This window comes from Chamaea fasciata, unplaced genomic scaffold, assembly GCF_029207755.1.
Source record: "Chamaea fasciata isolate MVZ Bird 193981 ecotype frontalis unplaced genomic scaffold, bChaFas1.0.hap1 SCAF_3, whole genome shotgun sequence".
NCBI lineage: Eukaryota > Metazoa > Chordata > Aves > Passeriformes > Sylviidae > Chamaea > Chamaea fasciata.
Genome location: NW_027094088.1, coordinates 35,912,427 through 35,928,027, shown reverse-complemented (window position 1 = coordinate 35,928,027; position 15,601 = coordinate 35,912,427).

Sequence of the window (15,601 nt, the reverse complement as noted above, 5' to 3'; positions counted from 1 at the left end):
ATAAAATTTACAGGCAACATCTTTCGCGTTGACATGGTATAATCATACAACATCTTTTCAATGAAAGTCATAGCAACATGTATGGAAGGAGCCTACTGAGGGAATGGAAAATGACCTTGATTTCTCCTATTTTCACACAGCAATAGGGATGAGAAGTTCAGGATCTGTGATTATGTCTCTCCTGTCACAAGACATGCAGTAGCCTAGTCCTTGTGAATTTGTGCATATGTTTGAGACATGCCCACTTGGTCCAAGGTCACAGACTTAAGAATTAATCTTTCACAATTTCCGTGGTCAAATGTTCAGAGAATCATGGACATGCCATCTTATCTAACTGCTAATGTAGTTTGACAGCAAATAGCTCATCCTCTCAAAAAGGATATGTAGTCAAATACACAAACACTTCCTCCTATATCTGACTGCAAGAGTAGAAAAAATGTAAACCCATCTGCCACTGCTTCATAGTTAAGGTCATAGTGGTTGCATAGTTGAAAAGTATTGCATTGGATGTCTTGAAGTGAAAAAATGTGGTACTGTTAAGAATAATCCTTCCTGTTCCTTAGCACACACTGCAGAATCATAAGATTATGTCCCGTTATAAGTATACAAAACTGGCCTGCAGATTTCAGCCAGGTCTTCACCGATTTATAAATCCAGCTTGTTCTCCAGGACCTGTCAGTTCCAAGGCAGAAATGCTAATGTCCGTGTGACTGCTTGCAGCACCAAGGAACCACATCAAACAGAGTGTCTGGCTCCATGCACCCCACTCGCCTACTGTTTCCTCCCTTTCACAGCCACACTCTATGCACACATTACTTCTGGGCATGACTCACTGCCCACCTCTCTCAGGAAGAACCTCTCATTGAGCTGGGGCTCACTGGATTGCAGAATGTTTGTGACTGTGTCCCCACACTGAAACATTTATATAACATGCTTGATTTGGTAAAGAAATGAGGTGCACAAATACCTCAACCACCTGAGCCACGCTTGTTCAAGAACCTAGCTGGAAACCAGCAAATGGTGGTAGGAGTTCTTCAATCTGGATTTTGCATCATAACTAACGTGAACAGACTTGAGTTTTAGGTGATAATTAGATGCAATGCCAGAGCTGTATCTTACTTTTGAGAGCCTTGCAGATAACATCAAATTATTGACCATAAAATGCATTGATATGTGTCCATTTCTTAAGATGATACTTTTCTCCTCATCCTCCTTCATGTCTTTTGTGCAGCCTGTAAACTATAGCAAAACATTATCAGCTCAGAGTGCTTGTGGCACCCTGCCTGCAGTGATGCTCAGGTGCATTACAAGTGGGAACGGAAAGGAAACTTCTAAGAAATAAACCCAAATATTTCTGTGAAATGTGTTCCCTCTGTTTGGGGGTGGAGGCGATGGGTTCCTTTCTCCTTTGGTGGATCCATGCCCTGAGTTTATACTATCTAACTGTGAGGGATAAAACATACAAACATTGTGTCTTCCTACCCCTTCTCTGTTCTCCCTTCATCCATGGCTTATAGACAGAGCTCTGCTTGGCCTCCTTCTGGGGCTCCTAACTCTGTCTCCAAAAGGCTTTATTTCTGCCCAGGGGAAAAGGGCCTAATACGTTAAAAATGTGGGGATGTATTTGGAAGAGTGAGCCCTGTAGTTCTGCAATTTTACACACTACTACCAACTAGTGCATAGCAACAGCTGACAACAGGGACTTCTCTGTGTCCCCTTCAGTCCAAACTCTAAGTACTAAAAACAGATGCTAATTGTATGGTTCCAGGAAAAAAGAAAAAGACCATGCTGGGGTGACTCAGGACATATTCCCACTGTTGTGCAACGACAAATAGTATTTAGATATGTGGAGATTTGTCTGTGGTTAACTGTGGCTTGTTTGGGGGCAGAGGAAGGGTATGCATGTGCATGCAAAAACTCACAAGCACCACCCTGAACTATTTTAAATCTTGGAGATGAAACTGGTGATTATCTTCTGAGCTGTTAGCAAATGGCTATTCAGTGCCATGGCGGGACAAACTGAACTCAGTGACAAATAAGGAATGGGATAATAAACAGAATTTTATGTGTTTCCTTTGAAGCATAAAACTTGCTACAAATTACATATCATTAAACAAAGGCATAAAAACTTATTGGAAAACAGAGGGTGGCAACACTTCAACAAAAATGTAAATGTGACTGGTGCATATATTTTTACCTGAGGGAAATCAATGCCTGTGAAAACACTCAAGACAAGAATGCTTATGAAAATGAAAACACTCAAGGCAAGAATTTATTACCCTACCATTTTATTTTTTTATTGTATTCTCAAATATCCCGTCAAGTGATAGGAATGCATTGCTCTGGATTGCAGTCACCCTTCTTTCGGTGCTTGACTGTAAACTCTGTCAAGGAACTTAGTACAATATTTTATACCTCAGGTTAGACACTTTATTTGTTATGAGGCACCTAAATAGTTAACATCATTATCTTAGTGAATAAGCACATGAACAGAAAACTTCTTTTAAAAAGTTAACTGAAGTTGCTAATTTAGGTGACTTGCAAGTACAAAAGTTTGACAATGGTGTCAAGAGCCTTCCAGCACCTTCAGTTACTTTAGTGGGAGGAATTGTTACATGGCATTGCATGGTGCAGCTGGTTTTTGTCACTGTAAAACTCCATATGCTGGAGTCAGATTATTAATTAAGAAATATTTTTTGCCACTCTGATGTCACTTACCCCCCAAAAGGACCTGCAGCATGCTTTGGTTGCAAGCAGTTACCTTCCCCAAGCCCATTGAAGTGTTTCCTTGAATGTTCGAATAACAAAATCTCTCACAGAAGGGTTAATCTTTTCCTTGGTACGGTCCTTCCATGTCTCATCTGATCTAAACTCTGTCTTTCGGGCATCTTCTTCACCTCTTGGACAGACATAATTCTTTCTATGTGCTCTAAACTGCTAATAGGTTTGTTTATACAGACTGTAAGGAGTTGGCAAGAAGTAAAGCTATTTTTACAGCCATTAAAAATGAAAATCATGCTCCTGACATCACTTTACAAACTAAACCTTCAGGTAATGAGGTCTCATTTCTTGCAATGAAATGTCAGGTTCATTGCTAGACGTTATGCTACTCTCCAGTTCTAACCTTCAGGCTGCAAAATCCTCCCTTACAATCTCCAGACTAGACAGGACTCTGCTGTCAGGTTGAAGCCTGGAGTGAAAGAGGAGCAGCAGGGTATAGTGGAGGTAGCCCTCCAGGACTCTGCAGCAGTGGGAAGCTGCCTGTGGTGTCCAAGGCCATAACAGCAGTAGCAATCAGCAACTTGCCTGTGGTGACCAAAAGGCTTGTAATGACAGAAGGCCACAACTCGCTGGTGTCTGGCTTTGCAGTCCATGGTGTGACTGTCTGTGGATGGATGGATGGATGGATGGATGGATGGATGGATGGATGGATGGATGGAATTACCTTTATGCTGGGCCTGAAGATATTAGTTTATTTTCCTATAATGCACTATCCAATCAGGGCTACTTGTAGTGGTGCAATTTGTATATTTACATGAATTATTAAGGCAACTGTGACCTGAATATCTATAAGAAATGTCTCTGGCAGGCCTAAAGATCTTCAGTTTCTCTGCCTGTGTACATTTGAGGGGGTGCTAGTGGGACTGGCAAATGAAGAACCTGATATTTGAAGAAACCAAGACTTGCTTCTAAACTTTTAGCAAATTTATGGCAATTGCAGGCACAGAATCAACAGTGGTATCCCACTGTGCTAAAGGCAGGCTGGGCACTCTGCTTGTGGGGTCTTCTGTTATTTGGGGCAACATCTATGTTGTTCTGCTCCTGTCCTGTTAAAGCTCCAAATGCTGTTAGGTTGATACCTGTAAATGTGGGCTTTTGTTAAAAAAAGAAAACAGTAATTTAAAAGCAAGTCTTCAATATGATAACAAGAAGTTTGAAATTGCATACCTTAAATGACCTCAAACCATGAGGAAGCAAAGGCAATACTTCTGGTTTATTTAGAACTAGAATTTTTAATCCAACTTTTGGTGGGTGCCCAGCAATGGTCTCAGTTTCACCAATTTGTTTGGCTTTCCCTGCCACATGTTCTGCCGCTGGAACACAGTGTCCAAATTTGCTTCTCTTACCAGTACTGCTGGAGCAAGAGGGTTTGCCACTGTGAGCTTGTGTTTACACTGGCTGCACCATGGCTCATTTTTGTGGGTTTTTTCCCCCCTCCTTGCCAAATACTTAGGTTTCTTCTGCAAGAAATAAGAAGATGGGTTGAGTGAAGGGTTATGGGGTGAGTGAAAAGCAAAGATGGGGTGTGTGATGACAAAGGGAGCATAACTGGGAAGTGTGGGGAGAAATGGAGATGGGGAGGAAGCTGAGATATCGGGAATGTGTGTAAGACTCAAATGCTATGTGTCATTGAACCTCCAGCACTTCCAAGACAGAGTTCTAAACAACATTATTTTTGTCTGGTTACTATAAATCAATAAACAGGAAATGTGTTATAGTAATAAACAAAGGACAGGAAAAAGGAAACACCACTAATCAAACAGGAACACAGCCTGGGAACACGAAAAAGGAACAAACAAGAGTTATGTTTTGTCCAATTCTCACTCAGGATTGAGAATGGTAACGAGTATGACAAAACATGGGACAAAAAAGAAGGCTCTTGTGGCAGGACAGAAATGAAAACCAACATTCTCAGAGACATTTTGGGCCTTGTTTCCTGCTAGGAAAGAGGATGGGAGCTCTTGGTGCAAACTCTAGCTGCTGTTCTACCTCTTACACTGGAAGTTTTAGAAGTGTGTCTGTGTCTGCATATGAAACTGTAAATACCTCACCTCAGACCTGCTTCTTGTCTTTTGCACAAATATGCATCAACAGAATGAAGCTATTTAGCATGAAAACCTGTTCAATACTCAGCAGTCACCAGAGCTAGGCTGTGTTTGTGCTGGATAGAAAGTGAAAATATGATTTTTTTTTTCACTGTTTATACATACATTATACATATATATATATATATATATGTATATATATGTATATATATGTATATATATATATGTATGGGTGTATACACACACACACACACACATATATATATATATATATATATCCACATATATATATACACACAGACATGCATTTCTTTGTGCAGGAACATCCTATTTCCAGAATTTCTAGGTTTTACTCCAGGACTAGGGAGTATCCTTTACTGTAGTCTCTGTTCTTTTTTCATATATTTGTTCTGTGTTTTAGTCACAAAAACCTCTTTAGAAAACAGAGTGTTTCTGTGGAGAAAATTTAGTCAAAAAAAAAAGTCCAAGTGTTCCTCTGGATGTTTTTCCATGAGGCTCATCCTGAAAACAAGACTACTTTCTTGGAAATATTCTGTTACAAATTTGAACGGTATAGGATTCACTTAATAATTCCATGGCTTTACGTCCCGCCTAAAACACAGAGGTGAATAGTGAAGAATCATTTGGGTATACTTTCTGCAAATAGCATATTCATAAATAATATGCGCAGTGGAGAAAATGAGCTTCCAGTGGATAAAAGCCATCAGCATTTGAAACACATGACTGTTCTTCATTAATGATCTAGATAACGAGGCAGATTGCACCATCAGCAAGTTTGTACAGTACCAGCAGGAGTGGTAGATGCACCAGATGGTTTTGGTGTCATTCTGAGAGACTTTGACATGCTGAAGAAATGAGACAATAAGAAATTTAGGAAATTCAAAAAAAGGTCATGGGGATCCTAAGGTACTTAGGCCACAAGCAGGTGCTGTGGTGGTACCCTTTGAAAAGACAAGAGGCAATGGGCAGACACTAAAATACAAGAAATTCCATTTAAACATAAGCAAAAACTATTGCTGTAGGGGTGACCATACATTGGCACAGGTTTTTCAGAGTGGTTGCGGAGTCTCCATCTGTGGTGGTATTCAAAAGATGACTGAGCAATCTTAATTTAGCTGACCCTGCTTTGAGCAAGGGCAGGGGGGAGAGGTCCCTCCCAGTGTTAACTGCTTTGCGATGGTATAAAATTAAATAAAAACCCACCACAATAATGGCAGGCTGAAGATAAATGATTGTCAATTCACAGTGAAAAACAAGAAGGGGAATATTTTGCAGAGCACCTCTGGCTGCCTCACTTCCGAAGATACCAAAAAGCAATGAGATGCTGCTGAACAGTGTTCTGGAGGTACAGGTGACTGGACAGCTGACATAAGAAGGGGCTAAGCAGTTGAAGGAGCAATCTGAGATTTCCTCCACCAGACACTACAGATGGCTGAACCAGGAGGCAGTTGGTGAGGCAAACCATGGGTTCTTGGAATGAGAGAAAAGAAGTGCAGGTGGAGTCTCAGTAGGCTGTTTGGAAAGGGTTTGCATGCTGGCACAGTAGGTCTGGAGATATGGCTGGCTCCAACTGTGTGCGTCAGTCCTCTTACCTCTCCTGAATGAATACGCGGCTGTGTCCAGCCCAAATGGATGCTAAGCTGCTTGGGAATGCACATGGGTCTGGCATGGGTGAATTCTCATTCAGCTCTGGTCATCACCTGCTTCTTTCACTTTTCCTCCCAATTGCCTTCAGCTGATTATTCAATTCCTACCAGTCATGGCATACTTACTTAGATACTCCTCAGGCAGCTCTTTGGAAAGTACTACCCAGCATAAGGATGGCAGAAGGATAGGTTGAAGCATATCCATTTCCCTGGTCTCTTTTGGGTCCTTGTGCCAGAAAATAGCACCTTGGAGATCTGGAGAAAAGAGACTAACCATGGCTGACACACACAACATTCATGACCTTCCCATGTGGTAGCTTTAAGAAAGGATGAGATAGCACCCCATCAGAGACCAAGGCATTTGCAGCTTTAGCAGCAGGCCGTGCCTATTGCTATACTACTCCATTAGGGAGACACGTGTGCTCGCTTTGCTCATGGTCAGGATGAAGGAATTGCTTCACTGCTGTGCCAGAAGCCTGACTCTGACAGGCTGTGAGCACATTTTATATATCTGCATCTTGCCTGCAAATGCCCAGCTTCAGTCAACAGACAAGCCTTTAACTGGCATCAGAAGGTAAATTCAGGTGTTCACTGCTGCCAGCTCATTTAAGCTGACAAATGCAGACCCTCTTTATTAGTTTCTCTCACCATTGCAGTCTCTGTTGTCTGGTTGCTTTCCCAATACAAGTAAAAGCTTTGGCAGAGCAGCATGTGGGGAGAAATAAGAGGTTCAGAATGGACAGCCCTGCCTACACATCAAACCATTTCATTAGGCAAAGGGCTCAGTCAGATCAGGCAAATAAAATGTAATTAGGCTGATTTCACTTAATTTGTGTATTAAAGGGACTCAGCCCTGTTAAAATCGCAGCAACAGGAGAAACCACAAGTTTTGCCTACACGAAACTGTGCTAGGTCATGAACAGAAATACTAGGTGTGGCGAACAGGACATCTCTGACTCTGAGCACCCAAAACATCGCACAAGGTCAGGGCATGTAAGGATATCAGCACGTACCACCAAATATGTCTGTGATTTTAAATGCTGGTAAATTATGATTCTCAGACACATGAGCCAGATCTACAGCCTTAATAAAGTGCCATATTTTTCTTCAGGTCATAGTTTGAACCCATGCCTGATTCGGATAAAACTTCTGACACTCCATTTTTTTTCTTGATCACAGGTATGAAGGATTTTGGTAATAATGGTTGAGCACTCACACCGGCCAAGTGCACAGCAAGCAAATCCTTTATGCAGTCCATTTCTTCTCAGTATTATTAGTAAAACTATTTAAAGCTTAATTGGTCTTTTAAATTCTTGGCTAGGCTTTCATTCTGCTGTCTGAATGAAAATAAAATTTAAAAGCTCTAATGAAAAATTCCTGACAGATGTTTTGTGCCACTAAGCTGTTACAGGTGCAATACACCATCTCACTTAAGCAAATTACTCTGCTCTGAAAACTTGAGACATTTATTCTTGAGTCCAAATTTTAAAACCTTTAAAAATCACGTGTTAGAAGTAAAAACCTGGGAGCAAAGCAACCTAAAGTCCGTGTAAGTTAGTTTTGGCAAAATTAGTAAAGAAAACAGAACAAAATAAAATACGATCAAGGGAAGGGGAAACCCACAAACCTAAAGGCACTTACGGTGTAATTTTTTCAAAGTAGATTTTCACCGAAACTAGTGCATAAACTCAAAACTTCATTAAAACATAAAGCCTGAAAGGGTTTAGTGGACAAGGCTCTTGTTTATTACGTGTGACTCTGATGTCAGTCCAGGTGAAGGCTGTAATGAAAACAGTTCCAAGATTTCAGTTCAGTTTCTTCAAAGGTTAATCCAACATCACAAACACTTCGTCATATAACACCCATGGGCAAGGCCATGGTTTCTTCCATCCAGAGAGCCCTAAGATTGTATGGACAGTGCATTTACTAACCTACAAGTAGTTTGTGGGACAGTGGCTCAGTAAACATAGGTTAAAGTATTATCAGTAGTTTGGAAAAGATGAATGGCCAATCTTTCCAAAAACATGTGTCTGTCTTCGGTGTGAAAAAATATTCTGCAGGTGTGAATGCCCTCAGTATTTGCACAAACAAGTACCTGAGGTCACCTAATGTGCAGTTTTGTCCTGAGTGCTGTACACACTTATGTCACACATGATGCCGAACATTAAAAAGTAAAGAAAACAGCATCTTTTTAGGTAATATGACAGAAACCCAGAATGGAGAAGAGGAAAGAGGGGAACTCAGCTGAGACAGGAAACTCACCCATATACCAAAAACTTGACAAGATTTTTATGAGATGCTTAAGAGAAACTACTCTCAGGATGCCTCATAATGGGCCTGAACCAGCCTCCAAAATCCAAGTACCTTACAAACTTCCTTGTATGAGCCCTAAAGAAGATAAAGGAGGAGGGAAGAAATTCCTGATTTTGATTTGGAAAAGAAGGAATATTTTCTTTCAAGATAGAAAATTTTTCATATGCTACCTCTGTCTGTTGCTGCCTGGGAAAGAAAACTGCAGGGAAATTTTCTATTAACACTTTTATAACTTCACCTGGGCTAAAGGAATTGCTACAGGCCTTTTCTAAGGCTCTGCCACTGTGCACTGAGGGAATTGTCACACATATGTACACACAAAAGGCTGTGTTACCTTATTATGGTGTATGCACTACAGCCTTAGCAACATGCCTACATTAAACACAATCCTTTGCTAAGGAGGTCTTTATTCCAATGTTTCAGGAAGGAAACCAGTCTCTTGGAAAGCATGCATTTCAGATTTCTAACTCAGGCTGTCAGGGGCGCTTTGTGTGCCCCCAACTCTCCCTGGCCACATTTTCTCTTATGTCCCGCACTAACAGCAGAGGGGATCCACTACTCCCATTTAGTAAGTACCTGGATACCTTTTCAGACACTGTGTGTGGAGTCCCTGGGTCTTCTGGAAGCTGAAATGCTGATTGTGAAGCCAGTGGAATGTGCTGGGAGACAGAGCAAGACCCTGGGGCAGATGAGACCTAACTCTGCTGGCTGCATGCATTTACCTCTCAATATTCATCAGCATGTGCCTGTTCCTCTACAGAGGTCCTAAAACCAAGTCAGACCATTTTCATGAGAAGTAGTGTTATTATTTCTTCTAGATATATTGAAAGTACCTTTTGGGAATGGTGAGGGGCAGATTCTCATGTTTTCCACAGGTTTCACTTGTTAGATGACTCATGAAGAAATACCTTTGCCAGGAACACTGTGTGTCAGACCCTGTGACAGCATGAACAGAAAATGCCTACAGAAGCACACCTGCAGGCAATGTAGATCTGCTAATAGCTTGTTTAAGAAGGGCTTAAACAGGTAACAGCATAGACATATCCACACTTCAGTAGTCATGACATGCTGAGAGGCAGTAATTTAGGCAGGCAGACAGCTCCATTGCCTCCCCAGGCAGGTGTGTTGGAAAAGCCGCTTGGAGATTTGAGGGCTGAATTCAGGTAGCTGAAGTGGCAGGTGGGTGCCTCAGCCCCTCTGGAGCTTGATCCTCCCACGGTTTGCTAAATATAGAGTAGGAAGCTGAAATTTTTCTGCATGACTGAAAGAGAAATTGTGCTGTTAGTAAAAAAACCCACACTGCTACAAGTCCTTGTGATTTCTGCAAGGAAGACCTTGCCACAAGTCCAGGCAGCTGTATCCCAGCACAACCTTTAGAGACAGATTTATGGAGCTCTGCCACTGCCCTCCATTGAGTGTGAACTCCCCCACAGCTTACAGTAACATGGAACACATTCAGACTCCAGCTAGCCCTCAAACATTCAACTTTAGATGTATTTTCCTGACCCGTATTTCTCACCACTGTGGCAGTCTTTGGCCCTGGTTTGTAAAAGCTAGCACCAGAAGAAACCGTGCATTATGCTTTCTTGTTCTGAATTTGTTGGATGATTTTCCATCTGACAATACCAGACCCGTCCTGCAAAGTAGCAAGTTAGAAAGACTTCTGCTAAAAGTTGCCACCTAAATAAGCTACCGCTCAATTCTGCTAACTGAGCATTTTGCACAATGTATGAGGGACCCAGAGTTGCCTGGCGGCTTCCAGGCAAGTGCTGCCTGCCTGGGCTGTGGTCCAGACCTGAGTACTAAGTCAGCCCCAGGCTGAAGCAGGAGACCACACAATGGTGTGGTGCTTTGGTTTGGGTACACACAGATTCAGCAAGTCCAGGGATACAGAGTACAGGCCCTGCTAACAAATGCAGAATAACACAAATCCTGAGGTGTTCCTACATTATATAATTCAACATCTTTGTAAAGGCAATGACCACTGATAAGTTGTACAGACATCCCTTGGATTTCATTTAGAATTAGAAATTTTCATAGAATTAGATAAAGACTTAGGTTGATTAGGACATTCAAAGACTGAGTAAAAAGACTCACATTTGAAAGCCAAATGCCATAGGCCATATGCTCCCTAATTCCTCAAATCATCTTCTCTGGAGATAAGTAGCACACATATCTGCAGTTCTAAACATTTCTGCAGTTTAAATCAAAGGAGGAATTGATGCTATTTTCAAATAAATTTTTGATGATTTATGGACAAGAAATGATGGCAGAATGGCACTTGTGTCATGGCCAGCATATGAGGAGAAAGAACAGATTGCTGGGCACAGCACAGTTCTCCCTCAGAAGTTCTCTGAGTCTTGAGAGGGTCCCCAGAGCTCTCCTTCCCCTAAAGCATTAATTAGTTTGCTGTTATTGTGAAGTATTTATATTTTGAGCATCTAATGGCAGTTATGCCTTTGCTATTACACCTTTGTTGGAAATTTCACCTCTGTTGTTCTTAGACTGAACTATTGCTTTATTAGGCAATTCCAAATAAATTGCCTTTAAAAAGAAAATATCTTTTTTGCAAGATTATTTTTTAAGGGAAAACAAATGCAGTTTAAAAAATGTTCTCTATGTTTCTAACTTCATTTTTATGTGTCCTTCCTTCAAACTAATTGCTCATTCCTGACCAATTCTGTTTCCCAGTATCCCATCTGAACATCATTATGCTCTGGATGTATTCAATACTCTTTTTACCAACTCAGAAAGAGGGGCTAGTAACATACTGCTTTCTCTAGCTTACTTTTATTCAAAGAAAAATAATATGCTACTATAGAGACCAATTTTTTTTTTCTGGATATTGATGTTATCATCTGATATCCATCAATGAAGCCTTTTTTCCTGTATCTATCCATGTGTAATTCAATTGTCAGGAGAATCAATGTGGACTTTTAAAAATAATTAAAAACACTGTACAAGCTCCTTTATAGGTGATAGCAAGTGAAAGCCTTGTGCAATTAAAATATCAGAGCTGGTGTGGTTTGGTTCCCAGATGTGCATATTCCACTTCTCCCTTAACTCTCTGAAGACCTCTGTTTGGCTCAGTACAGCAAGTCTATTAAAAAACTCCCCTGTGATATCCATTTAGTGCAGAACTGCTTGGCTGCTAGAAGGATTCCAGAGTTGATGTTTCCCTGTTGGATGCTGGGCTGTGACATCACCTTGTCCCAAATCCTATCTTTCTGGTTTAAACTGCTCTGCTCTCTCATACTTATAACAGTTTAAGCTCCCCTGGCAGCTTGCTAGGTCAGTGGAGAAATTTTTGACTCTTTCATCTGAAGTCTATCAAGCACATGTTGGTTATGTAGGATGAGGGGAGGGCTTTATTTGCTGAAGTCTGCCTCTCAGGGGAAGTTTGTTGGCATGTTTGAAGAACTGAGGATGTTTTTGTAGTACAGAAGCCAAGCTGACCACGATAAGACCCTGTGGGGTGGAACACCAGGGTATGTTCTGTGTTTAGTTAAACTCTCATATCTGTGAGTTATTTAAAATGCTGATTAGATTTTATTGAAGACTTGTGATTCCATTTTCTCCAGAGGCCTATAAAAATGAGGGTCATCTTAGTCTATGAACAACTCATATTCCAACGCCAAGATCTAAAACAAACAAACAAAACACTCCAAAATCTAACTAAGACAATAGTTGAGATCCTAAAGACCTATAAATTAATCACCTTTCCAGAATAAAGAGAGGGTGAAGTCTAGGAGAGTAAATGACTTCCCAAAAAAATGTGCTAAGCAAGCCGAGGTCAGATCCAAGGCTTGCTGAACGCACTGAAAGGACCCTTTTCAGTTGGACATGAATCTAAGGATTCTGCTACATCCAAGAGCACCATGAAATATAGGGAACTGTGGCTCAAATGTTATGACATATTATGGTCATTTCAACACAATGTCTGTGTCCAAAGGACTGTCTACTTTTTGGAAAATAACAAAAAAGAACTTCAATTTTATATACATGAGACTATCTTGACATAGATCTGTGGTGTAGCAGAAGTTACCAGTGGCAGTCGTTGCTTGAACGACAGTAATAGGAACCCTTGCTTTAGTTTGTCTCATCAACACAAACAGAAAGAGCCCACAAATACATGAGGCAAAAGTACTGCCAAATTCCTGTCTCTCCTTGCTGAGGGATGCTTGTATGGTGTGTGGAATAGGTACAGCACCGTGTTGTGCACACAACCACAGTGCTGAGACTGCCATCCTGTTGAAGAGTGTTGTTCACTATATAGCTACCATACAGCCAAGAAATATTCATGCTAAACATTAGTCCTGTTGGAAAGAACCTTCCATATTTGTGACAGTCACCAAAAGAATTACAAATGTGCAACAATTCCATACACTTTGAATCTGAAATACTCCACAACTTAGAAAACTATTAGTTCCATCATTTCAAGGAAATCTGCCCTGCTTTTTCCCATTGGCTAACACATGACTTCATTTCCACCTAACCCACAGTTTTCTAGTGACAAACACAGAAACCTCTCTACTCTCTGTAGCAAAGATTGCAGTCAACTACATATGTAAACTATGGAAACACAAATTAAGTAAGCTCTACAATACTTGGCTAGTTGTATGTTGGACCTTTTCCTGTGCAAAGCTTCTCTGTTTCTGTAGGATCACAATTTCACACCAGTTGTGTATCTGCTTTAGACAACCATATAAATAGACATCCTCTGGGGAGGACAGGAGGGGATGGGATGCAGTTGACGGGATTTTGACCAAATCATCCCCAATGAAGAAAGAATTGTGTATGGTTATGACAGAACAGGATGAATTTCTGGGTTTAGATTTGTAGTATTAGTCTAAAAACCTTTCTCTAATTATGACTGTTTTAAAAGTCACCCTATTCAGAGTTTTCATTTTGCAACATCTTAAAACAAAATTGGGAACCTAAATATCTAAAGATGTGATTCTGATTTTCACATATTTGAATCCTAATTCATGAGCACCCATCTGCTACTCTTGACTATTAATTAAAAATAAATAATGATATTATGAAAAGACAATTATTTCTCAGGGTTTTTTTTTTTTGTGTGTGTTGGAAAATGGAACTTACATAGTATTCTAGGGTATTTTTGCTACATATGCTATGTAAAGGACTGTGAGAAATATAACTTCAAGCACCAGGGTTTTTTCAGTTCTAGAGCTGAGGGATTAAGCAGCCAGCCAAGAAACACCACAGAGGAATGTGTTGAGGGAATAGCAGTTCAGGTAGATGGTTTGGCATGTTTCCTTCTCTTGCACTGCTAAATTCCAGAGGCCTGTGCTTGCCAGGACTCAGTGCAGCCTTCTGCATAAGTTACAGCCCGATGGGGCTCCCAGATTCACTAGAGTCACACACCAGAAACCTGCGAGCAATGCTGCAAAAAATGTAACTCTTTGAAAACCAGAAGCAGTCTGCAGCAGTAGAGAGGCCGATATTGATATTCTCACAGCAAGTCCAGAAAATCCCTCCTCATCAGCCTCTTGCCATCATCAATTTAAGAAAACTTTCCAGAGTCTCCAATAAATTGGGGGTTTTTTTTGAAGAATATGCCTTACATGAAGTTGGATAACTTTTGTCACAAAATACAAGACCCTGAGAAGTTTCCATTTTCTTTTAAAATGCTTTAGAAGTCCTGCAGTAATTTGTTTAGGTCCCTTTCTTTAACCTTATCTAGTTTCATGAAATGCTTTCATAAAGGAAATAATTCATTAATGGTGGTAGCCTTTAGCACAGGTCCAAATGAGGAAGGGAAGTCTGGGTTCCCTGTTGCTGGTGATGGCAGTATATAGGAAATCCTTGCCCAGTCCTCCCACCCAGTACTTGGCATGGACACGGTCAGAGAGTGAAAGGTCAGAGCCTGGGGCAGCGCTATATTGAAGGTGATTACGATTTATTAGGGCTATACACAAACAAATCCTCTGCACTAATTAGGAAGACTGGCAGAGGTGGGGGTAAATTGCAGCTGAAAAGGAAGACAGGAAGGTGAACTGATAAAAAGTCTCCCTGACCAGCAGCTTGCAGGCACGGCTGTCAACACTGCCTGTTTTCTGTCCCATGCTGAGCTACCAAGTTAAAATCAATGCTGCTGATTGCGTGCCATAGCCTCAACAGGACCCTTGTTTCAGCTGTCATCCCCAGACACTTTACTCAGTAGGAATGCACTTGACCAATATAAAGACAGAGGAACAATAGGGACATTCCATAGAATTTTCCAAAAGTTCATGCAGAAGAAAATACAGGCTGTGCAGCTTTAAATTACTTGTAGGTTGTCTCTGCAAAGTATTGCTGCAGGGAAGGATCAAGGCTTTTCAAAAGAGCAAAAAAGATCCTTTCTCAGACTACTTCCTTTGGCATCTAAATATTCCTTTGTCTTATATTTGGAGTGATAGAACCAGGTTTTCCTACTTTCACTGAACCTCAAAACTCTCTGTGATGGAAAATTGTCCTGTTTAATCTTTTCACAGTGGCTTACTTGGTCTTTGCCTTTGTTGGTTCACTCCTGATTCTACAGTCTCCATCCGTAAAGCACACTCAGTTTAGCACTGTCTTAAATTTTGTCTGCTGTTCTTGTTACTAGGAGCATGATTTCATTGATGAATGTTTATAACATAGCTTGAGGAATTTCATCCTCCCCTGGTAAACTGTGTAGGAGATTGCCTTAATGGACAAAGAAAAATGTCTGCTGGACTTTAGCCAGAAGCTTGGACTTGCATATAAAGAAGAAAATATGAGAACAAGCTTTTGTTGCTGTGTACAGGAGAC